Source organism: Aptenodytes patagonicus, chromosome 20 (genome assembly GCF_965638725.1).
Source record: "Aptenodytes patagonicus chromosome 20, bAptPat1.pri.cur, whole genome shotgun sequence".
In the NCBI taxonomy this organism is placed as follows: Eukaryota; Metazoa; Chordata; class Aves; order Sphenisciformes; family Spheniscidae; genus Aptenodytes; species Aptenodytes patagonicus.
Window position 1 is genome coordinate 6,771,975 of NC_134968.1, and position 25,048 is coordinate 6,797,022.

The window sequence follows — 25,048 nt, forward strand, 5'->3', positions numbered from 1 at the left end:
CACACCATGTGACGTCATGCTCAGCATATAAAGCTGGGGGAAGAAGAAGGAAGGGGGGGACGTTTGGAGTGATGTTTGTCTTCCCAAGTCACCGTTACGCGTGATGGAGCCCTGCTTTCCTGGAGATGGCTGAACACCTGCCTGCCCATGGGAAGTAGTGAATGAATTCCTTGTTTTGCTTTGCTTGCATGCGCAGCTTTTGCTTTACCTATTAAACTGTCTTTATCTCAACACATGAGTTTCCTCACTTTACCCTTCTGGTTCTCTCCCCCATCCCACTGGGGGGGAGTGAGCGAGTGGAGTTGCTGGCTGAGGTTAAACCACAACAGACGGGCACCTTTCAGCTTCTTGATGTAGCTTGGACCGTGTTGGAGGCAGGGGTTATAGGTCAGACAGCCGGGAGGGCAGGGGATGCCTGGTGGCCAATGGCTGAAGGTGAGTCAGCAGTGTGCCCTTGCGGCAAAGCAGACCAACTGCACGCTGAGATGTCTTAACAAAAATATAATTAGCACACCCAGGGAAGTGATCCTTCTCCTCTATTTGTCACTCATGAGACTGTGCCTGGGGTCCTGTGTCCAGTTTGGGGCTCCTTGGTGTGTAGGAAAGGTATTGACATGTGGGAGCGAGTCCAGCGGAAGCCCCCAAGGCAGCCAGGGGGCTTGAAGGCATGACGCACTGAGAGCCTGAGGGAACGGGGCCTTAGGAAAAGAAGGCTCAATGGAGACCTCATGGGTATCTACAATTATGTGTTCCGAGGATGTGGAAAAGATGGAGCCAGGCTCTTCTCAAAGGTGCATCGGACGAGAGGCAACGGGCACAGTTGGGAACCTGAGAAATTCTATTTAGATATTAGAAACACCTGTCGTGCAGGCTCTGGCCTTGGAAATTTTCAAGACTTGATGGGTACAGCCCCGACCAGCCTGATCTCATGAGACCTGCTGTGAGCAAGGACTTGGAACGGGTGGTCTGCAGAGGTCGTGTCCAACCTAAATTATGCTATTGAAAGAGTAAAAACAGTTTGGCAGGTTTGTTTCTTAAAGGCTAGGAGTAAGGAGAGGACAAATGCAGATACAACTGTTTTTGAGGAAACAATGAATGGAAGGGTTATGGTCAAGTGAAAGGACTGTTTATTTGGGTTTGAGTGGGGTTTTCCCCCCTCCAACAAGCTTTTCAGAAGCTGGTTAAAGAGATAGGAGGGGCAGTGTGGCAGGCAACTTCATTTGTCGGTTCCTGAGTTATCTTCTTTTGGTTAGAGGGAGAAAGTCCACAGTGCCTGGGGGGGTGAGTGGGGCAGTTGGTGTCTGCAGGATTTGGGTGTGGTGACTATTGTGTTTGCGAGAGCTGCAGCCTTGGGATGTGGTGACAGGAGCTTGGGGCTAGACACCGTGCAGGAGCCAGGACAGGCCAACCCAGCCAAGGGCTTGAGGTTGGTGAGACAGGAGGCACAAGGCATCAAGGAACGAGAGAGGCAGAAGATGCTGCACAGGAGGATGTGTCAGAGAGGTTGGTCACCAGGTGCAGGCCTATCCCCCTTTAACCCCTCCCCTTGGAAAAGCAAAAGGTGTTGTCTGCAGGAGCAACACATGTCACTGCTGGAGGAGGGAGGACCACAGCACCGGCAATTCAATGAGCTAAGAACAAGCATTTTCTCCTCCCCATTTCATTCTTTGTTCCCCTTGCAGAGTCATTTCCGGCAGCTCTGCTCTCTCGGGGCTCTTGGTGGGGACGTGTGGGTTCTCTGAGTCTCTCTCACACATGCAGGAGGATCGGTCTCAGCATGCACCTCAGGTATCTCATCCTCGCTGCCTTCCTGAGGCAGCCACTGGGTAAGCATTGGCTTTGACTGGAGGCACGATTGCTCTTCTTCCCACGAGACCCTCACCCTCTCAACAGATCTCTGCAGGGAGCTGCTCTTGAATTGTGGGCAAATGCTGGGAAACATCAGATCACACGGGTGGATTTGCACCTGCTTTCTCAAGATGCTGTTACTGATGGAAAAGATGAGACAGAGAAGAAACAGCTGCTCTCCTGATCATCTCAGAGCCCTTCCCTTCCTTTTCTCTTGCCAACTGTCCACCTCTCTCTGCCTCTCTCTTCTGATCTGTCTGGGCCCAGTGTTTCACAGACATAGCATTGCAGAAGCTCTTTTCTGCCTCGGCACTACATATATTCTGGCGCACAGGACTTTTGAAAGTCGATGCAGGGACATGAAAGCTCTCTCATCCCACTCACATTCTTAGGGTGTCCCAGTCTCTCTCCTGGCTGGCACATGTCATGCAGAATGCCCTGCCTATCCATTCCTCCTGCCATTCTGCACTGCCAGGGCTTCCTTTTCCCTCCCTTCCTAGACCTCAGAGCCTTTTGAGAGGACAGGGAATGGGAAGCAGGATGAAACTACTTTGCAGGAGTTCCCAGGTCCCTCCCCGTGCTGGAGGTGTCCTGGAGCCAGCACAGGAGGGCCAGGCACTACAGGCTGTTCCCTGGAGGCTCCGGGCAGCACAGGAATGGGGACCTAAGACCTGGGTGAAAGCAGAGCTCTCTCTGGGGGTACCCCTGTGGGAGGCAATTGGCATTATTGTCCTGTGGGATCCATGCTGAGCTGAGGTCTCAGGCCTCCTGCCCAAAGTCACTCACTGCCTTGCTGTTCCCATCCATGGGGCTCTGGCTGCAGCACAAGGGACAGGGAGCCTTCTTTTCTGACACTTTGCATCCCCTCTTATTTTGCATCTCAGAGCCTTTCCCTGCACAGTCGCTGACCCTTCACTTTCTTCCAGGCACCATGGGGCAGACCACCATCACCCAGCAAGAAGGACAAGTCACAGTAGAGGAGAGAGACACCTTCCAGACAACCTGCACCTACCAGACCACTAACTTTAAAGGCTTGTTCTGGTACCAGCAGAGGAAAGGCCAAGCTCCCCAGCTGGTCTCATATCAGGCAGCAGCTGGCCCCAAGCAGAGCAGCCGTCTCACCACGCTGCTGAACACCACAGGGAAATACAGCCTCCTGCAGCTGGAGGAAGTCGAGGTCTCTGACAGTGCCTTGTACCTCTGTGCTGTGCAAGACACCCTGGTGCAGGGAGCTTCCTTGGCTGTGCAAGAAGCCAGGGGAGGGAGGGGATGTGTGTGTGCAAGGCTGAGCTTGGGGGAAGGGGCCCTCAGCTCTTCCCTGGCAGTGCTGCTTCCCCTGTAAACCCAGCGCTCCACAGGACAAGATCCTCTTCCAGGAGAGGACATGTCAGTGGCTGGAGAGGAAGAAGAGGTGATGAAAGAGTCTCAGGTTCCCTTATTTTCACCATGGGTTATCTGGTTATTCTGCCCATGGGTTTGGAGAGGTGATGGGCATGAAGGAGTTTAGGACTGCTTGTGCAATGGTTCCTTGCTGCTGCTCTTTGCTTTATGGTTTTCTCTACAGCACAGTGCTTCTTCAGGAATTCCTGCTGGCCTGTCTCTTAGAGTAACTGCTCCAGGATGTGTCCCTCACAGGTCAGAGCTCAAAGTAAGATGAAAAACATAAATATGTTGAATCTCATGAACTGTATGAGATTCAACAAGGCCAAGTGCCGGGTCCTGCACTTCGGCCACAACAACCCCATGCAGCGCTACAGGCTTGGGGAAGAGTGGCTGGAAAGCTGCTTGTCGGAAAAGAACCTGGGGGTGCTGGTTGACAGCCTGCTGAACATGAGCCGGCAGTGTGCCCAGGTGGCCAAGAAGACCAATGGCATCCTGGCCTGTATCAGAAATAGTGTGGCCAGCAGGAGTAGGGAAGTGATCGTGCCCCTGTACTCGGCCCTGGTGAGGCCGCACCTCGAATACTGTGTTCAGTTTTGGGCCCCTCACTACAAGAAGGACGTTGAGGTGCTGGAGCGTGTCCAGAGAAGGGCAACGAGGCTGGTGAGGGGTCTGGAGAAGAAGTCTTATGAGGAGCGGCTGAGGGAACTGGGGTTGTTTAGCCTGGAGAAAAGGAGGCTGAGGGGAGACCTCATCGCTCTCTACAACTACCTGAAAGGAGGTTGTAGCGAGGTGGTGTCGGTCTCTTCTCCCAAGTAACAAGTGATAGAACGAGAGGACATGGCCTCAAGTTGCGCCAGGGGAGGTTTAGATTGGACGTGAGGAAAAATGTCTTTCCTGAAAGAGTGGTTAAACATTGGAACAGGCTGCCCAGGTTGAGTCCCCATCCCTGGAGGTATTTAAAAGACGTGTAGATGCGGCGCTTAGGGACATAGTTTAGTGGGCATGGTGGTGTTGGGTCGATGGTTGGACTTGATGATCTTAGAGGTCTTTTCCAACCTTAATGATTCTATGATTCTATGATTCTAATAACATGCCACGGGGCAATGCTCCTTCCTGGAATTACACGATTACAACAATTGTGGAAAATACTCAGAACTACCCTGTGGACCCTCCAGTTGCTGTGTGGCCATGTGCTGGGATCTGGAGAAACTGCTCTCCCCTGTGCACTCTGTCCCTCCTTGGAGCCCTCCTCATGCCCTACCTCGTGGGCTTCCCCCAGCCCTGCCTCATTTCTTCCGCAGTGGGACCAGGCTGTACAGCTCTCTCCAAGATCTCAGTGAGGGAGCAGACCGCCAGGCAGAGGTGGGCAACAGGCCCTGCCAGGAGAAGAGCTGGCCTTGGGGAAAGCAGCTTCATGCCTGGGGGAAGGCCAGGCACCACAGAGCAGCCATGGGGGTTTGGGAACTGCCTTCTGGCCTTGGGGCTTCCTGTGTGGTGGGAGCTGGGGCTGTGTGTGAGAGGCATGAGGGCCCTGGTGTGTTGCCTGGCCAGGCTGACTGCCACATCAACCTGTGAGTCGCCTGAGCCCTGCACATCTGTGTAACTGCTGGGCTGTGGAGGGAACTGTTTGGGGGGTGGAGGGTGTATAGGTGACCTGTCCTTCCTATCCTTGCCCTTGGGTGCCGGCCATGCTTTTTCATTCTGGAGACAGGTGGGAGGATGAGGAGGAAAAGGTGGGGCTGTTTTTTCTCACACCATCCCCACTCGGGCATCCTTTGGGGCCATCTTCTGACTGAGCTGCTTTTCCCAGCACAGGGCTACCCAAAGCAGGAAGAACTCCCTTCTGCACAAGCCTGTGAGCTGCTGACCTCTCAGAGCCTCCAGCAGCACTGGGCTATTCTCTAGGCAATAGCAGTATTCAGCCTCCCTGTCTGCCGAACATGCTCTGCTGCCAAGGGGCCATATCTGAGCAGAGATGCCAGAAGGCAGGGCCTGATCACCACTGGCTGTGGGGGAGCTGAGTATGTCTTCCTCAGCTCCAAGAGACAGCGATAGGAAGAGACCCATTGCCCTGGGTCCTACCCTCCCCTTCCTCTGGGATTGATGAAATGTCTACCTGTGCCTCCACCTTACGCCCTGACACCCAAGGCAATGCCTTTCTTCCACAGCCATTTGATACAATGTCCACCAAGAAAAGGATCATGTGGAGGCAGAGGCTGGGATGCAGAAAACATTAATGACTCTGAGGTGGGAAACAAGTTCATTTAGAGAGGAGGCGGCCAGAGCAGGGAGAGCACTGGCAGCTGCCAAAAGTCTGTGCCCATTGCCCATGGTGGAGATCACACAGGGCATCCATCTGCCTGCTGGACGGAGGGAGAGGGGCCAGCAGATACCCCAGGTTGGCTCTGGGGTTCTTACAGCCCAGAAGAACAGGAGACAAGAAAGAGATGGGAGAGAGTGGAAGGCCGGGGAGTTAGACTTTGGCCGTGTTTTCAGAAGGCCCCAGCTGCCCTGCTTTGGAAGGCCAGCACTGGATGCTCAGCCACTCTGAAATTGATGACCAGGAGCTCTGTCCTCAGTCCAGCATGAGCTTCTGGGTTCCTGGAGGTCCTTGTCTTGACTGTCACCAGTGGCTTTAGCAGCGGGTGCACCTTCTGCCACAGGAGCGGCTGGAAATGCAGGAGAGGTCACAGCACCCAGAGGTGATGGGCACTCCATCACAGCTGAGGATGCTACTGACAGCAGCGGAGGAGGAGGAGCCCACAACGGTGTTCTGTGGGAAGGAGCTGAGGATGGGGCCAGGCAGGGCCACCACCACAGGAGGGGGCTGGATGATGATGGTGCAGTTCTGGCACTGCCTGACACAGGGCTCATTGCAGCTGTTGGCCAGTGGGGTGGGGCCGCAGGGCCGGCATGGCAGGCGCCGGTTGTAGCAGGACATGTCTCTGGGATGCAGGTGCACCTGGGAGAGAGGACAGGGAGGAAAGAGAGCTCAGGGTTGCGTGAGGAGCAGCCTGGTTACCCTGTCACAAAGGAGCCAAGACCACTGCTGAGTGGGGATGTGGATGCTCAGCCAACAGCCATGCTGCCTTCATTGCCCTACAAAGAGCAGCCTGGCCCAGGGAGGCTCTCTCCTAGTGCATAAACCAAAAACCCTCTCAGCCACGTCCCAGCCTCTCTCTAAGCAGACCTTCTCACTGCTTCCCTCTCTCATGACAAGAAGTTCCAAATCCCAGCACAGGCCAGAGCCAATATCAGCTGAGATGTCCATCGAGACAAGATCTCACTTTGGAAGAGAAGGAGAATGGGCTTCAGAATCCCCTGATTCCCAAGGAGAAGGAGGCAAGAGAAGTGGCTGAGAGAGCAGGGACTTGAGCTGGCTTTTATGCCTGCCCTTCATTGCCACGAGACCAGAGGCACCCTTTGCAGAGGTAACAATTTTCTGACAAGCTCATCTTGAATGCAAACCATCACAGTTAATGATATGGGCTGTGCTTTGCTTTCCTGCACTGCTGCCTTTTCATGTCCAGGTTTATGCCATGCCCATTCCCCAGTGAAGGCTTCTTCTGAGCACTGGGATGAAAGGCCCTGGGATTTCTTGGGCAGGAATGCAGCAGTGCGGGCAGAAGACTCAGCTCAAGTGCTGGACGGGTCCAAGCAGGCAAGTGACATCAGCATGGGCCACTCCAGTTGGGCTGTTTGAAGTGTCGTTCTCAGGAAGAAGCTGCAGCAATCCTCAGCTGGATGCCAAAGGGCTCCCGTGCATGAGGATGTACCCTACCTTTTTCTTTCCCTCCCTCCTCTGCTTACCCCGACGGTCACTTGTTGTTGCCTCCCCAGGTGTGTGCATTGTGCTGCGAGGTTTTGACCCCATCCTGCCTAACACTGCCCTCAGGAAAAAATTCTGGCCGGTTTGGTCCCCACTCTGTGCAGTCTGTGAGCACACAAACAATGGCATGGGCATGCCTGGGGCCTTGTCCTTCCCCAGAATGCTCTAGCCATGTCACAGGTGTCCCCAGCTGTCCTTGGCAGAGTCCACGGTTGGTTGTGTCCCTATGTGTCTTCCTGTCTTATGTGTACTTGTGTGCAGCCGTGTTTGTGTGGATGCACAAGGGAGCACAAATTTATGGATGACTTGATGCTGGTGTACGTTAGCATGGGGGGGTGTGTGTCCTTGTGTGTCCCTCATCATGAGGAAATGTGCTGCTCATGGTGGAGACACTCACATGAGCGACGAAGTGCAGCAGGTTCCCAGGGTCAGAAGGAGCCTGCGCGCAGACCAATGGTGATGGCACCAGCCTGCTAGGGATCTGTCCAGGGAAGGGGCACTGAAATGTTGCCCCTGTCTCCTGAGCCCTCCTTTTCCTGCCCCTCCAAAGCTCACACTCCGCTGCTGCCAAATCCAGGCCCCAACAAGGATGGTGTCACTCCAGTTCGGATCCTTAGTTGAATTCAGTGTAACAGTATTGGGAGTGCCTCAGCATGGCTGGCAGTCCCCCCTGCCTGCCTCTCCAGGCCTCCAGGAGCTGCTCTCCCCAGTGCTAGAGAGTTCAAAAGGATGGGGATGGCTTTATGGGCAGGGAGAAAGGCTGAGGAATCCTGCTGACCATGTGCTGGCCATCCCTGAGTGGATCTGCTTCCAATGCAGTGTCGGTGGTGTCTGGGGTGGGACACATCCCCCTCTCATGTCCATGTCAATGCCAAATGTACTTGTGCAGCCCATCAACCTGGTGTCATGTCGGGCAGGGGCTGAGACCTTGGACCAAACAGGTACTGGGTCACTCTGTTGGGGCTGTTTAAAAGGGACATGGAGCCTGACGTCACTGTGCTGTGAGTGGAAGGACAGACCCTGTGGCTTTCACAAGGAAATCCAAAGAACTGATGACTGCTTTGGAGTTCAGCCCACAAACACCTTCATGCCCTGCATTGGAATCTCAGTCTGAGTGCCCAGCAACTGCCCCTGGGAGGGAAGGGACGTTGGATTCAAGACCACATCTCCCAAAGCCTGCTGCTGTCCCACAGGCATGTCCAGAACAGACCCTCCTTCCAACAAGGGCTGTCCATGGTGTGTGAAGTTTCTGAGCCCATCTCCCCTCCTGAATCTCTGTCTGCCTGGGCTCAGGTCCAACTTGGAGACAGTGCAGTCGAGGCCTTCCCCTCTTCTCTTTAGTGACCTTCGGTGACAACGCTGCCAGGGAGCTCTTCTGGGAGAGCTCAGCCAGGGCCGATCTCCCTCTCTGTGGAGCTGCTTCTGAGCTGAGGCTCTAGCGTAGCTGAGGGCCAACCTCGTTGATTTCTCATGAGGTAACGGGCAGTGTGAACAAGGAAAGGGCAGGGGAGTTGTGTACCTAGAGTTGAGCAAGACCTTTACAGCCTCTCTCCTACTTCCTTTATGACCAAATTGGAGATGAATGGCTTCAGTAAGAGGATAATGAGGTGGGTGGAAGATTGGCTGGACTACCAGGCTCAACAAGTTGTGACCAGTGGTGCAAAGCCCAGCTGGCAGACACTTACTACTGGGGTCTCTCAGGGATCAGCAGTAGGACCAATACTCCAATGTTTTCATGAACGCCACGAGTAGTGGGAAGGTCGGCACTTCCTGCAGGTTTGGGGATGACACCCAACCACAGGGTGTACACAGGCGATAGGTACACTGATCTCTGTTAGCCAAATTGTTCCCAGCAGGTCCAGGAACTACTTGTTCAAAGGAAACAGAGAAGATGGACCAGACTGTGGAAGTGCTCTGTGACAGGAGTAGAGGCAATGAACAGCTGCTGGAACATGGGGAGTTCTAGTTAAGCAACGGGCTAAAAGAAAAAGTGAGAGCTGGAATGGATTGCCCTGGGAGTTTCTGCAGCCTCCATCCTGGAGCAGCCTGATCTAATGGGAACTGTTCCAAGCGGGGGTTGATCTAAAGGGAGGGGACTTCTGGAGGTCCCTTCTCACCTACATTCTGACTCTGTGATTCCCCCTTGCCCCTGCCCTCCCTGACCCCTGCACGCCCACGGGCACATGTGCCCTCACACCCCCTCTGCCACAACACAACTCTTAGCCATTGTGCTGGGACTGCGGAGGGGCAGCTGAAGGGAGGCTCTCAGCCTCCTCCCTGCCATCCACAGGGAATCAGTGGCTGCTGTTTCCAGCCCCTGAGCTGGGAGACAGCCATGGGAAGCTGGTCCATCTCCTGGGTCGGGGCCCTGCAGCTGTCCCCGGCTGCAGCGGGCACTGTGCACGCTTGTTCTTGCTGGGGAGCCCTGGCTGGAGGAGGGGAAGAGTCCACTTCCCAGGACAGCAGCTTGTGGCCCTGCAGAGCCACCGAGCACTCTTAGCCCGGGCAAGACCCCGGGCGCCGCCGGCGCAGGGCTCAGCCCCGGGGCGGAGCTGGCGGCGGCGGAGAGGAGAGGAGAGGAGAGGAGAGGAGAGGAGAGGAGAGGAGAGGAGAGGAGAGGAGAGGAGAGGATGCGGGGGAGAGGAGGCAGCGGTGCCGGAGCAGAGAGCCGGGGCTGGCGGGGGGCAGCGAGGCGCGGGCGGCGGAGCGGCGGCATGCGGCGGTGCCGGGGCGCAGGGCTGGCAGGGCTGGCCGCGGTGCTCCTGGGTGCGCGGGGCTGGCGGTGGGGGCCGGGGCTGGGCCCGGGGTCTTCCCCGGGGAGCCCAGCGCCAGCTCTTCCCTCTCGTTCTTCAAGGCGCCTTTCCCCCTCCCTGCCTCTCTGCCATCTCTCGTCCCCCTTTCCGAACCCTCCGAGTCCTCTCTTCCTATTCTCCCTCTTACTTCACCATCCCTGTTGGTACGAGCCCGCTTGCATTCACGCCTCTCTTCCCATGCACCCTCTCCTTCCCCTGTGCATTCTGCAGTTCTTACTGCCCTGAATACAGCCCTCTGTCCTTCACTCTAACACCTCCTCTCCCTCTCTGCTCTTTATCCATTCATCCACCACCTTTTGACCCATCTCTCCGTGCATCTACAGTCCCTAAGCCTTCTTCCTACTCTCTGAGAGCCCTTTCTCATCTCTCCCTCTGCTTCCTCCAAATCTAGGCACAAGTTTGCTTTGCTACACCGTGCCATACATCCACTCATCGCCCTGTGCATTCAGCATTTATTCTTCCTCTGAATTCAGCCCTCCATCCTTCACTGTAACGCACCCAACTCTCCTGTCCCCTCTCCCTCTCGCCATCCATCCATCTGTGCACCTGACTTTCATTCTATCTCTGCATGCATCAATTTCAAATTCCCTCCCAGAATTCTCTCCTCGCTTCACAGACCCACACCAGGGTCAATCTCCATCCCTGTCAATGAGCACATTCTCCCCATTTGTTCCAGTCTGGCTCTGTCTCACTGCCACTCTTTCTAGTGATTTCTGGGAAAAGAGCCACCAGAGCTGGGCGACCTTTGGTGATCTTTGGCTTTCCCTTCTCCTTTCTCAGCAGTGGCTGCAGTCAGAGCCCAGGTGCAGCAGGAGCCGTCAGCAGAGACCACCGAGGGCACCGGCATCAGCATCAACTGCTCGCACCCCAACATACAGTCAAACGAGGTCATCTGCTGGTACCGTCAGCTCCCGGGCCGAGGCCCCCGACTCCTCGTGTTCAGTCTTAAACAGTCCAAAGAGCTGCAGGACCCTCCGGGGCGGCTGTCGGTGGCGGCAGACCGCCGGTCCAGCGCCCTGCGGCTCGCCCGGCCCCGGCGCGGGGACGCGGCGGTGTATTACTGCGCCCTGGGAGACACGGGGAGAGGAGCCGGGGCTGCGGCCGGGCACGAACCGCCGCGGGCGGGGCCGGGCGCGTGTGTCGGGGGCGGGGGGACAGCCCCGGCCGGGCCCGCCAGGGGGCGCTGCCGCTCGGCCCGCCGGGGCCGCCTCGCCCCGCCCGGCCCCGCCCGGCCCCGCCCGGCCCCGGCCCCGGGGCGGTTCCCCCGCCCCACCGGCACCGGCACCGCCTTCAGCATCGACCCTGGCACCGGCACCGGCATCGGTACTGGCACCGGCACCGGGCCCGCCGAGGCCCCGCAGCCCCGGGAGGTCCCCCCGACGCGGCTCCAGAGCCGCCCACCGGGCAGAAACCTTCTCCCGCCCCTCACCCCCCGATCACCCCCGCACTCCCACCGGGAGGCAGGCTGAAATCCCCCGCCACAGTGGCGGCGGCGGCGGCGGCAGCAGGGCAGGAATCGCGACGGGAGCAGTGGCGGTGTCCGGAGGTGCCCGGGAAGGAGCGGTTGCAGCCGCCGGCCCCGCTGGCTCCCGTCGAGGAGCAGCGCCTTTGGTGTTGAAGTGAAGTCCAGGAGATAGGAGAGAAGCTTGAGCTGGGCACTTGTTGAAGGACACATCTGAGACTCAAGCTCAGACCTCAGGAGAGAGCCACAAAGAGATCAGCTAAGTTGCCCTGCGGGGCTGAAGGTCTGAGGTGAGTGAGAGCTGGAAAGAGGCCTCTGGGCATGGGGTCCTGGGCCCAGTCGGTCCCCAGAGAGGCCTGTGTGGCTGTAGGAGCTGACACAGCTGTGAAAGTCCATGTTCGCAGGCTGCAGAGGCAGAGAGGAAAGGTTGGGCCCTCTTCCCTGCCTCAGCTGGGGACTGTTGTGGCAGCTATGGTTGTACTACAAGGGAACTCCTGGCAGGTCTGCAGTCATTGGAGAGCAGAGGGCAGCCCACCGTCCTTCTGCCATGGCCTCGACTCAACAACAGGACCCCGAAGGCCTTGTGGGAGCGGGGTTGTGAATGAGGGCTGCTATGCTAATAACCTGCTTCCTGCAGTCCCTGCCAACGGTGTGAGCAAAGGGCCCTGGGTGAGAAGTGGCAGAGGAGCCCTGCTCCAGGCAGCAGACATCGGAAGACATTAAAATCAAGTAGGCCTTTGGCTTGCCTGGGTATTGGGGTTCTGGGGCCCAGGGTGGGACAAGCAGCTGGAGGTTGTGGGTAATGTGGGCAGGTGAAGGGACACGGAGGGACTACCTGTACAACGCAGAGCTGTGTTGCCGTGTCCTCCCCCTGCCAGAGTGCGGGAGTGTGTCTGTCCCTGTGCGGCTGGTTTCTGCAGCAGATGCTCTTTACAGAGATGTTTCTCTTCAGGCGCTTCCTCCATGGCCAGAGGCGAAGGCGGAGGGTGTGCGACACCAGGGTCCAGGCACTTCAGTGTGTCCTCTCTCCATCCAGACAGTCCCAGGGACAGGGTGGACATGGGTGGGTACAGGGGTGCCTTCTCCATCTCCTGCAGAGCTGGGTGCAGGCCTGTGCAGCTGGCTGGGTGGTTGATGTCAGGAGAAGTTTGGAAGGGATGCCTTTCCCTCTGATGGACAGTACTTAAACCATGAGGCTCTAGAGAGCCTTCTTGCGGTCGAGGTTGAGGGACAGACCCAAAGAGGCCTGCCTGGAGCAGCAGGGAGAGAGTTTTGCTCCACCCTCTGAGCTGTGGTTTGGAGGCCTCTTTGATCTGGCAGAGGCAGAAGAAGAGGTGAAGTTGCAAGCATTGGGAACCTCACGCTGGCAGGTGCCTGGGCACCCCATGAAGGGAGAGCGTGACCTGGTCCTGATTTTCCTGGCAGCGCTGGTGGGACTGGCAGACTTTGGTGAGATGTGACTTTCAGGCTGGGGAGAATGAGGCAAGAGCTTGCGCCGCTGGTGGTGGAAGGGAGGAGACGTGAGTCCTGACTCCCTGGGGGATCTGGGAGTGTTTCTGTAGGGAGAGCAGGGGCTGCAGACAGGTGCAGCAAATAATCTGGGACATGTCAGGAGCAATGGGCATCAAAGGAGGAATAAGAACTCACCTTAAATTTGCAGGTACTGAGCATTTCTGAATGTGCTACTAGTATAAATAAAGCCTGAAAGAGGGAAAGATGTTAGGGAACGGAGCGATGCAGCGTATAGGAGCTTCTCTCCGAGATGTATTGGATAAATCTACAGCTCATGTCTGCTGCTGCTGAAGGAGAGACCAGCAGTTAACATAGCTCAGAGGCAGATATGGAGAGAACCAGCGGACTGAAAGACCAGTGAGTATTGCTGAAAAGCAGGATGATCTGGGGTGTGAGGAGTGGCAAGATCCTGCAGAAAGAAGCGTGCAGGGACAAACAGCTCAGCCTTTCAGAGGCTAGGAAAAGTGAGCTGGAAAGTGGGGACAGTGAGCAAGCTGATGAAGTGATAGACGGACAGCTACACAGGCAAGCAAAGCTGAAAGCTCTTTCTGGCTTTACAGGTCATGCGCAGAAGGACTCTGTGCTCCAGTTCCCTCCAGAAAGGACCATCCAGGCAGGACACAACACAACGCTGCACTGCAATTTCTCCACCAGCAGTTCCATTCACTACGTCTACTGGTACCAGCAGCTCCCAAACCAGTCCCCTCAGATGCTGCTATGGGTGAACAAGTACAAAGCTCGCGATGATTCAGGGAGGTTCTCCTCCGTGCTGTCTGCAGAGGACTCCCAGGTGCTTCTGCATGTGCGGGATGCCGAGCTCCAGGACAGTGCTGCCTATTTCTGTGCACTGAGCCCACACTGGTGCCCACAGCTTGCAGCAGTGCACAGAAACGTGGGGGGTGCTCTGAGGAGCGGTTCCCTCCCCGCCACCGCTTGCATGTAGCTCTGAGCCCAGCCTGCCCAGCAGCAGCACCTGGGGGCTGTGGTGAGGCTGAGGCTGTGAAGCACATGCCAGCATGAATTTTACAGCTGTATCTAGATCCAGGGTCTTTGGTGATGAAAAGAGTCCAAGGAACCTGACTTGAGGCAGACCCGTTGGAGGCTGAACCATACACAAGCCAAACCAGGCTTGTAAATGCCCTCTGCTTAAAATAGCTGGTACACTGGAGCGAGTGCTCAGGACAAGTAACCCATCAGCTTGTCTTCTTGTTCCCTTTCCCTGTGCCTCCACCGATGGCCACAGCTGGAGAACGAAGCTTGTGGTAGGAGGCACAACTGCTCTTATGGTTTTGCCACGTGGCCGTAGTAGCCCAAGAAGGGAAGAGCCCTTCCTTGCCCCGCATCTGGGTGTCAGCTAAACCCTCAGCAAGTGAAAAAGACCCATCAGCCAGACGCTGGACAAGATTGTCTGTTCAAACCCTTCCCGCACTCATGCACTGCCAGAGAGTGGTCCCACTCTTTTTCACGTCTCTTCTCCTTCTCAGGGGAATCGCCAGTGCTTGGCTGGGAGGAACCCCTGTGGCCCTGAGTCCATGCTGGTTTCTCTGTCCAACAGCTGGTAACCACATCTCCGTGATCTTGTTTCCTCCCATAGGCAACAGGAATGGTTCTGGGGACCTGTTCTCAGGCAATCCCACCCCAGCACTGCATGTGGAAGCTCAGCTGGAGGGTCCTGGCTTTCCAGCTGGATCCCACCCTATCAGTTGGAGTCTGTTGCTCATGAAGCATCATCCACTTCACCTGAGAAAGCCTAGGGTACCTGGCTGTTGTCCCACTGCTCTTCCAGGATGACCTGCCTCTCCCAAGTGACGTGGATCTGCTCTGCCAGCCCTGTTGGAGGCTTTGCATGCCCCTATTTATCTCAGAGGGCGCTAGGCAGCGTTGATGGGGAATTGACGGCAGCCCTGAGTGTCCTGCACTCCGCTGTGTCTCGGGTCCCTTGGACATTTCAGGTCCTGCTTTTGGTTGCTCTCCAGGGCTGCAGGGGGCTTCAGCGCTTCACAGACACAATTCTCCCCCAAAGCAAGGAATGACAAGCAGTGATGGCTACCTGAGGACAGATCCAGGCTCAGGCTCTTTCTCCAGCCTCGGCGGGCTGTCCCAGGGATTTTCCCAAGTGCCACTGAGAAAGAGAGCACAGCTGAGAAGGGTGGGCATCAGCCTGTCCTTGGGCACTGCTGCCTGGGCCTGGCTGCAGGTCTAAGAGCCAAGTGCCCAGCACAGGTGGACACAGGAGAATCACCTCCAGAGGCGCCACTGCTTCCAGAAGGGAAGAGGAGATGTTCAGTCCGGACTCAATCATCTCACCTGGAGAGCTCTACACTCAGGTGAAATCAACCCCACACTGTTCATAAAAGTGTATATCTGCCGTGTTGATGCCTCCTCCTTATGAAGTGCTCACATGGACTCCCTTTGTCAGTGTGCAGAAAGAAGAGCTTTGAGAACGTGATTTGTCTGTTCTGAAATGAAAATTGGAAGGGGAAGATCAGGTGCCCTTTGGAAGTGCTAATGTCCTCCCAGTGAGTGTAAAGAGAGACTTCCTACCCAGCCAGCCTTTCTCAGCTCTGCAGTTTGGGGACTTTGCCAATCACAGTAAGGTGTTTCCACAACAAAGCCCAAAATGGGTGGAACGATGGACTGTTGAAACCTGATGTGGGGCTGTAGATGTGGGAATGCCCTGACACATCTAGCAGGAAGCATAGTGATTTGCATATTTTTAATTAGAAAATAAATTTTATAAAATAATAATAATATTATTATAAATAATAATAATAATATAAAATAATTTTTAATTAGAAATAAAAAAGTACATTCAGACACTGGATAGAGGGAAGGAAGGGGAGTGTAAATTTTCTTGGGTGTCTTATGCTAGGAATAATGGCTATAGGTAGAGATACCAGACATATTGCCAAATTCTATCTTGAACCAGAGCATGATTCTGTGGAACAGCTGCAAGTTACATCCAGTTGGTGGCCGGTCACGAGCGGTGTTCCCCAGGGCTCAGTACTGGGGCCGGTCTTGTTTAATATCTTTATTGATGATCTGGATGAGGGGATTGAGTGCACCCTCAGTAAGTTTGCAGATGACACCAAGCTGGGCAGGAGTGTTGATCTGCTCGAGGGTAGGAAGGCTCTGCAGAGGGACCTGGACAGGCTGGATCGATGGGCCCAGGCCAACTGTATGAGGTTCAAGAAGGCCAAGTGCCGGGTCCTGCACTTCGGCCACAACAACCCCATGCAGCACTACAGGCTTGGGGAAGAGTGGCTGGAAAGCTGCCTGTCGGAAAAGGACCTGGGGGTGCTGGTTGACAGCCGGCTGAACATGAGCCGGCAGTGCGCCCGGGCGGCCAAGAAGGCCAATGGCATCCTGGCCTGTATCAGAAAGAGTGTGGCCAGCAGGAGTAGGGAAGTGATCGTGCCCCTGTACTCGGCCCTGGTGAGGCCGCACCTCGAATACTGTGTTCAGTTTTGGGCCCCTCACTACAAGAAGGACGTTGAGGTGCTGGAGCGTGTCCAGAGAAGGGCAACGAGGCTGGTGAGGGGTCTGGAGAAGAAGTCTGATGAGGAGCGGCTGAGGGAACTGGGACTGTTTAGCCTGGAGAAAAGGAGGCTGAGGGGAGACCTCATCGCTCTCTACAACTACCTGAAAGGAGGTTGTAGCGAGGTGGGTGTTGGTCTTTTCTCTGAAGTAACAAGCGATAGGACGAGAGGAAATGGCCTCAAGTTGCGGCAGGGGAGGTTTAGGTTGGATGTAAGGAAAAATTTCTTTCCTGAAAGAGTGGTGAAACATTGGAACAGGCTGCCCAGGGAAGTGGTGGAGTCCCCATCGCTGGAGGTATTTAAAAGACGTGTAGATGAGGCGCTTAGGGACATGGTTTAGTGGGCCTGGTGGTGTTGGGTTGACGGTTGGACTCGATGATCTTAGAGGTCTTTTCCAACCTCAATGATTCTATGATTCTATGATTCTAAGAATGGGGCATAGATGCATCCAGAACATGTCAGACTAAATGGAGAAATACATGTCCATTTCCTAAAGCAGTGAGCCAGCTGCTGGGACTTCTTTAGGGGATTCAGATGAATCCCTGACAAAATGAAGCACTTGGCAAACCGGAAGACCATCCTGTGGGAGGACCACTCCTCCAGTGTTCTGTCGGAGAACTGCTTGCGGATGGGGTTTGTGACCCTTTCCGAGCGCTGGGCTTTAGAGCACTGTGAGGCATTCTGAATTTACCCAGGAGTGAACAGAGGTGGGAGCTTTAGAATGGAGGCTCAGCCCAGGCTAAGACGGCTGTAAGGTGAGTGAGATGAGCTCACTGGGGAACCAGTGGCTTCTCACTCCCTGTGATGCCCAGGTGCACTTACACTTCGGTGAGGAACTTCTGCAGGGCAGAAGTCGTGGGAGGGAGGGGGTGAATCTCTTTGCTCCCACTGAGGCCCGTTGAAAAGCCACTTCATTTGTTCTGGAAAGCCCACCCCAGAGCTTGCTTCACTTCCTTGTTCCTGAGTGTGTAAATGAAGGGGTTCAACAAAGAAGTTACAACTCTGTTAAAGGTATTGATGAGTTTGTTCAGATCCAGGGAGTCTGGGCCGATGGCTTGACATACAGGAACATGGTGGAGCCATACCAGATCGTGATGACACCGAGATGGGCAGAGCAAATGGAAAAGTCCTTCTTCTGGCCATGGCTGACTGGGCCCTGCACCATTTTGCTGGGCTCATTCCAGCATCTTTCTTGTACTGGGGAACCCAGAACTGGAGCCAGCACTCCAGACATGGCCTCACCAGCGCTGAGTAGAGAGGAAGGATCAGGTCCCTTGTTCTGATCTGGCAATGCTCTTCCTACTGCAGCCCAGGATGCTGTTGGTTTTCCTTTGCACGAAGGCACATTGCCACAGCAGACTCAGGAACACCCCTGAGCCACTGAAACTGAGTGGGACACAGCAGTGAGTATTCAGGAGAAGCATCCCAGCTGCTTGTCCAGCTCTGACTCTTCCCTCAGCGTCCACCAATGACCACTGTTGGGGAAGGGGGCTCTTGGTAGCAGACGTGGCTGCTCCTGTGGCTTTACCTCCTAGCCAAAGAAGCCCAAGGAGGGAAAATGTCCTCCTAGCCCTGCATCTGGGGATCAGCAAAAGCCTCAATGTGTGAGGGAAGGAGGCAGAGAGAGTGAGGCACCTGGAGAAAAGTGTCTCTGTGAGGTGCTGGAAGGTGGATGAGAAGCCCCGTTCCCAGCTGGATGGCTAAGAAAACTGTGGTTTGGATCCCAGCTGGAGGTGGAATTCAGGTCTGTTCTTATGCTGTGCTTTACACAAAGACCTGTGAGAGAGGTTTCAGGGTCTTGCAGGAAACGCAGGACATCTGGGCGGGCAAACAATGAATAAGTTGGAATATGGGGGCACAAACTATCGCATTCCACACATTTTAAGTGACCTGAGTGCTTTGCCACACCCACCTTACATCTGAAACTTACTGCTCATTTGGCCAATCTTTCCCCTTTCCTTCATGTTTGTAACTTCTCAGGTGTCCTGAAAAGTGCCTGCCATGGCTTAGTGTTTTTGCAGGTGTTGCCGGGAGACACTGCAAAGACCGAGCTCAACATGGGGTTTGCCCCCAGAGCCTAGTCTCAAAAGACCCCATTTTCTCCGGGGACAGGAGCCTTTCAGTGTCTTGAGGAGCTCAAACAGCTGAGCAAGCTCAGCAGAGGCCACTGTCGGGGCATGTGGAAGGTGAGAGCTGCTGCTTCACTAAGGCTGTCAGATCAAGTCCCTTTTCCTTTCAAAGGGGAGAAGAAGTAAAAGGGAAAGTGATAAACAAAGCACACAATGCCAGCAATCTCTGAGTAAGTGATAAGGGAGACAAGGAGGGAGAGCAGAGCTCTGCAGCCTCTAATTGATGGGCCATTAGGAAACTGCAGGTGAAGCTTTGAAGTGGGTCAGGAAGAGGACCTGGTGACAAATGGCAGGGAAAAGGCTGATGTACTCCATGCCTCCTTCTCCTCAGTTTCTACTGGCATGGCTTCTCCTCAGGCCTACCACACCCCTGAGCCTCCCCACACACTCTCTGGGAAGGAAGCAGCACCCACAGTAGTAGAAGAAAGAACTAAGGAGCTCTTACTACCATGTGGACATACACAAGTTCATGGGACCACTTGGGATGCATCCAAGGGTGTTCAAGGAGCTGGCTGGACAGTCTCTACTCAGTCCCTGGAAAGAAGATGCAGCAAATACTCTCAGAAGCCTTTTCTAAACTCATGAAAGGCAAGAAGGGGGTTGGGAGCAGCTGACATGGGTCTACTGAGGGCAAATCATGCCTCACCAACCTCCTTGCTTTCCATGAGGAGGTGACTGGCACTGTGGGGAAGGGGAGGGGCACTGGCTGTGGTGTACCTTGACTGTAGCAAGACCTTTGACATACCCTCATGGGTGCGCACATATGGACACCTATACGCACAGAGAGGTATGCACACTCACAGCCATGCACACACACCGATATGGGTGCACACACAATCCTACACACAGGGGCACAACCACACACATGAGCTTGCACGTACCCAAGGAGTAACTCACACGTGTGCCCTTCTAAAGACGTGTGTGCACACACGTTTCCAAAGGAGCCCATGTGCAGACACAGGCAGAGCCACCCCTGTCCTGGTTTCAGCAGGGATAGAGTTGGCTGATGGCCAGGGCATCGCTGCTCTTCCTGTGCTGCTGTACTGGACAGGCTGGAACTCCAGTGTGAACTCGAGTTGAAGGGACTGTGACCTGTGGATGAGTCCATGTGGGAGCAGGACACCCCAAAGCGTCTGTGGCCGTGGATAAGCCCATGCCAGAGCAGGTACATCTCGAAGCGTCTGTGGCCGCAGTTACGTTTGTGCTACAGCAGGTTTACTTCTGAAGGGACTTTGGCTGCGAGTAAGGCCACGCTGGAGCAGGTATATCTCTGAAGACATTGTGGCCCATGGAGAAGGCCATGCTGGAACAGGTGCATCTCAAAGTGACTGTGGATAAGTCTATGCTGCAGCAGGTGTACCCCTGGAGAGACTGTGGCTCATAGATAAGGCTCCACTTGGAGCAGGTACAACCCTAAGGGACTGCAGTCTGTGGATAAGTCCAAGCGGGAGCAGGGGCAAGGGGAGGAGTTCATTGCAATGTTAAACCCTGTGGTTTGATCCGAAGGGGCCAGAGGTGGAGATTGTAATGGAAATACTTTTAAATTGTTGTAACCCATGATTTGAGTTGCCTGTTATAGGAATTACTGTAGCAGGAACCACCCGAACCAGTGGAGGACAAGCCTTACAAGAAGCAGTGCAAGTGCAGCAGTGACCCAACCTGAGCTGGCTTTGGTGCCCAGTAACTCCACGCAACACACCACCTCTCCTGTCCTGAGTGACCACCATAACAGATGGAGCCCAAAGTCACGGACTAAATGAACTCAGTAGATATTTCGTGGACATTTCTGGACATTTTACAGACATTCCACAAGGGTGGTCCATAGACTAAGGGAATGATATCTGTGTGTTATATCAAAGGATGGAAAGCGGGGCGGGTGGTTAATGAGGTTGTACTGGAAAATATGGGACTTGAGCATGACGTAGATGGTATAGAATAAGGGGTGGATACTGTCCTGGTATCGGCAGGGATAGAGTTAATTTCCTTCCTAGTAGCTGGTACAGTGCTGTGTTTTGGATTTAGGGTGAGAACAATGTTGATAACTCACCAATGTTTTAGTTGTTGCTAGGTAGTGCTTACAGTAGTCAAGGACTTTTCAGCTTCCCATGCTCTACCGACTGAGAAGGCTGGAGGTGCAGAAGAAGCTGGGAGGGGGCACAGCCAGGACAGCTGACCCCAACTGGCCATTTTGACATTCCATACCATGTGACGTCATGCTCAGCATATAAAGCTGGGGGAAAAAGAAGGAAGGGGGGGATGTTTGGAGTGATGGTGTTTGTCTTCCCAAGTCACCATTACGCGTGATGGAGCCCTGCTTTCCTGGAGATGGCTGAACACCTGCCTGCCGATGCGAAGTAGTGAATGAAATCCTTGTTTTGCTTTGCTTGCGTGCGCGGCTTTTGCTTTACCTATTAAACTGTCTTTGTCTCAACCCACGAGTTTCTCACTTTTACTCCTCTGATTCTCTCCCCCATCCCACCGGGGGGGAGGAGTGAGTGAGCGGCTGTGTGGTGCTCAGTTGCTGGCTGAGGTTAAACCACGACAGCTGTGTTTTGGGTTTAGCATGCGAATAATGTGCTAACACACTGATGTTTTAGTTGTTGCTAAGCAGTGTTTATACAAAGTCAAGGACTTGCCAGCTTCCCATACTCTGCCAGCAAAGAGGTGCACAAGAAGCTGGGAGGGGGCACAGCCAGGACAGCTGACCCAAACTGGCCAAAGGGATATTCCATGCCATATGACGTCATGCTCAGTATATAAGCTGGGGGGAGTTGGCCGGGGGACAGCGATCACTGCTCAGGGACTGACTGGGCGTTGGTTGGCAGGCGGTGAGCAGTTACATCATTTTTTTTTTCCTTTCCCTATTTCCCACCCCCCCGTTCTTTTACTTTCCATTACAATTTTTCATTATTATTATTATTATTATTATTATTGTTATTATTATATTTCAGGTATTAAACTGTTCTTATGTCAACCCACGAGTATTCTTACTTTTGCTCTTCCGATTCTCTCCCCCATGCCACCAGGGGGGTGGGAGGGTGAGCGAGCGGCTGGGTGGTGCTTAGTTGCCGGCTGGGGTTAAACCACAACAACCCCCCATACCAACATGATGGATGCACAGATATTCAAACACACATGCTGACACATATGCATGCTCCTGCACGCATGTGTTTGCATACAGACATATGCGCACACTCATGTACCGACAGGTACACACATAAAAGCACATAGCCATGCACATCTATGCTCACACACTTAAATATATGCAGACCAATGTCACTGCCATCCATGCTCACCTGCATGAAGGCACGTGCGTGTGCTCAAACACATACACGCTCATGAACCAATGCAACCAAAGACACACACACCTCCCCATATTTGTGCACACTCACACTTGCATGTGCATTACATCAGGCACGCATGTGTGCACACACACAGACACACGTATATGCAAATGCGCACATGAGCACAGCCAGAGGAACATGTATGTGAGCACGTACACGTGCACACACCACTGAGAACCAGGGCGCCTCTCCGTGTCCCAAGTCTGTGTGTCAGGGACAACGTAAAAACTAGAGACATCCATATTGCTGCAGCCACAAAGAATCCCCACATTAGAAGTGAGAACATTCTTGCAGCCTTAGATTCTCCCGGCTGTCCTAAGTGACCTCCTTGAGGGGGGTGTGGGTCTAGCCCCAGCTCTGCAAAGGGAGTGGAACTTCAGCGATGTATTCGCACGCCAGCAGAGCGTGGTGCGCCTGCGACAAGCCAGACTCCCCACAGGCTGCAAACACTGAGGCTGGGGCACCAGAAATGATACTGACTGATCCCAGGAAGAAAGGCACTCAACCTCTTCAAAGCATTCCTTAAAATGCCATTTATTAGCGCTAAGGCTAGAAAGAAAGAGGATAGTATAGGAGATCTTGCATCCCTTCAGATCCTGGGACCCCTGGTCTGCTCACCATCAGCTGCTCTCACAGAATGAGAGACTCACAGAACACCTGAGGTTGGAAGGGACCTCTGGAGGTCATCTGGGTCGACTCCCCCCTGCTCAAGCAGGGCCACCTAGAGCCAGTTGCCCAGGACTATGCCTAGGTGGATTTTGAGTGTCTCTAAGGAAGGAGACTTGGCAACCTCCCTGGGCAACCCGTGCCAGTGCTCAGTCACTCCCACAGCACAGTGAAAAACTGTTGCCCCCTTGCCAGGGCACAGGACACTGCACAGACCCCATCCGCCCAAGGGTTACCCCATTTTGGTCAGTCATGCTTTCAGAGCATTTTCATCAAAAGGAAACAGATCTAGTCATCATTACTACTGCCAAACACTACAACCCAGCCAGTGTTGCCAGTGAACAAATACCAGCAGCTCTCACATCCATGTTTCTTAGGGTGTAGATCGAGGGGTTCAGCAGGGGAGTAAGAGCGGTGTGAAGAACAGCCGCTGCTCTGTCAGTAGACATTTTAAATCACCATAAAACAAAACAACCTCTGGCAACGAGGCCGTTAGTTTCAAGTGTAAAACTGGCATGGATCCTCTGCCCTTTTCCTGCCCTTCCAGGATCTCCTCAGCTGGGCAGCCAAACCAGGGGTCATGCCGAGAGCCAGTAGCAGCGCTCTGGCAGTGCTTTGGCCAAAGAGCTTACTCGTCTGTCAGAAGAAATGCCATCCCTCCCTCTTCAACAAGGATAATTGCAGATGATATCATCATCAAGAAGGGCCTGAGATACCTTCTGCTAATGACAAGGTTTACTGTGGTAGGGTCAGGAAGTCCAACTGCGCTGCTGCAGATGATGGTTATCAACAGCATGGCTAGGGGAAAAAAGATTTCGGACATGGAAGTGAAATGCCTTTATAAAAGTTTGGCCTCCAGTCATTCTGAGATAAGCTTCATGAGCCATTAATTCCCTGGTGGAGAACATTGGTATGGGGATTTCCATTCTTCCACTTGTACGCTTCTGTGAAGACATTTGGACTTTCATGCAGGAAATAGGATATGAGACTGTAGCGGCTGCCAAGAGGCATTTCCACCGATCAGAAGGGGTGAGATTTACATGTAAAAAAATCCGCTCCCCCCAGAATGGCAGCCAATTCCCGAGCACAAACTCCCTGGGGGGACGACTGAAGCAGTCAAGAGCTCTGCACCTGCCTGCAGCTCTCTTGGGAAGTGCACCCAGTACCCTCGTCCTTGCTGATCTTCACGTGAATAGAGAAGGACTCGCGGGGCATGGGATGGTAGGTGGCTGTCTTGGCCCCAGTGATCATGAAATGGTTGAGTTTAAATTTTTCAGTGTAATAAGAAAAAAGGACAGCAGAGTTGCTACCCTGGACTTCAGGAGAGCAAACTTGAAGCTGTTCGGGGAGCTCTTTAGCAGAGTACCCTGGGAATCTCCTTTGAGGGCTTAGGAGTCCACGATTGCTGCTCAGTCTTTAAGAACCACCTTTTAAAAGTACAGGAGCAGCCAATTCCATTGTGTCATAAGTCAAGCAAGCAGGACAGAAGACCAGCGTGGCTGAACAGGAAACTCCTCGTGGAGCTCAAAAGGAAAAAGAAATCGTACAGTCTCCGGAGGCGAGGTCAGGCTTCGCAGGAAGATTACAGAGCTGTCATTTGTGTATGCAAGGAGAAGACAGGTTCCTGAGATACGTTCTTTTGGATAGAGGAAGAAAGTCCACAACTCCTTGGGGCGGCTGAGTGGGACAGTCGGTGTCTGCAGGGTTTGGGGGTGTGCTGACAGGAGCTTGGGGCTAGACACCATGCAGGAGCCAGGACAGGCCAACCCAGCCAAGGGCTTGAGGATGGAGATGGAGAAGACACAGGCATGGGGGAAGGAGAGACTCTCAAGATGTTGCAAGGAGGATGTGTCAGAAAGGTTGGTCACCAGGTGCAGGCTTATCCCTCTTTTACTCCTCACCTTGGAAATGCAGAAGGTGGTGGCTGCAGGAGTGTGTCACTGCTGGAGAAGACAAGACCAGAGCAGAGGCATTTCAGGCGTGCTAAGAACAAGCATTTTCTCCTCCCCATTTCATTCTTTGTTCCCCTTGCAGAGTCATTTTCGGCAGCTCTGCTCTCTCGGGGCTCTTGGTGGGGACGTGTGGGTTTTCTGAGTCTCTCTCACACGTGCAGGAGGATCGGTCTCAGCATGCACCTCAGGTATCTCATCCTCGCTGCCTTCCTGAGGCAACCACTGGGTAAGCATTGGCTTTGACTGGAGGCACGATTGCTCTTCTTCCCACGAGACCCTCACCCTCTCAACAGATCTCTGCAGGGAGCTGCTCTTGAATTGTGGGCAAATGCTGGGAAACATCAGATCACACGGGTGGATTTGCACCTGCTTTCTCAAGACGCTGTTACTGATGGAAAAGATGAGACAGAGAAGAAACAGCTGCTCTCCTGATCATCTCAGAGCCCTTCCCTTCCTTTTCTCTTGCCAACTGTCCACCTCTCTCTGCCTCTCTCTTCTGATCTGTCTGGGCCCAGTGTTTCACAGACATAGCATTGCAGAAGCTCTTTTCTGCCTCAGCACTACATATTTT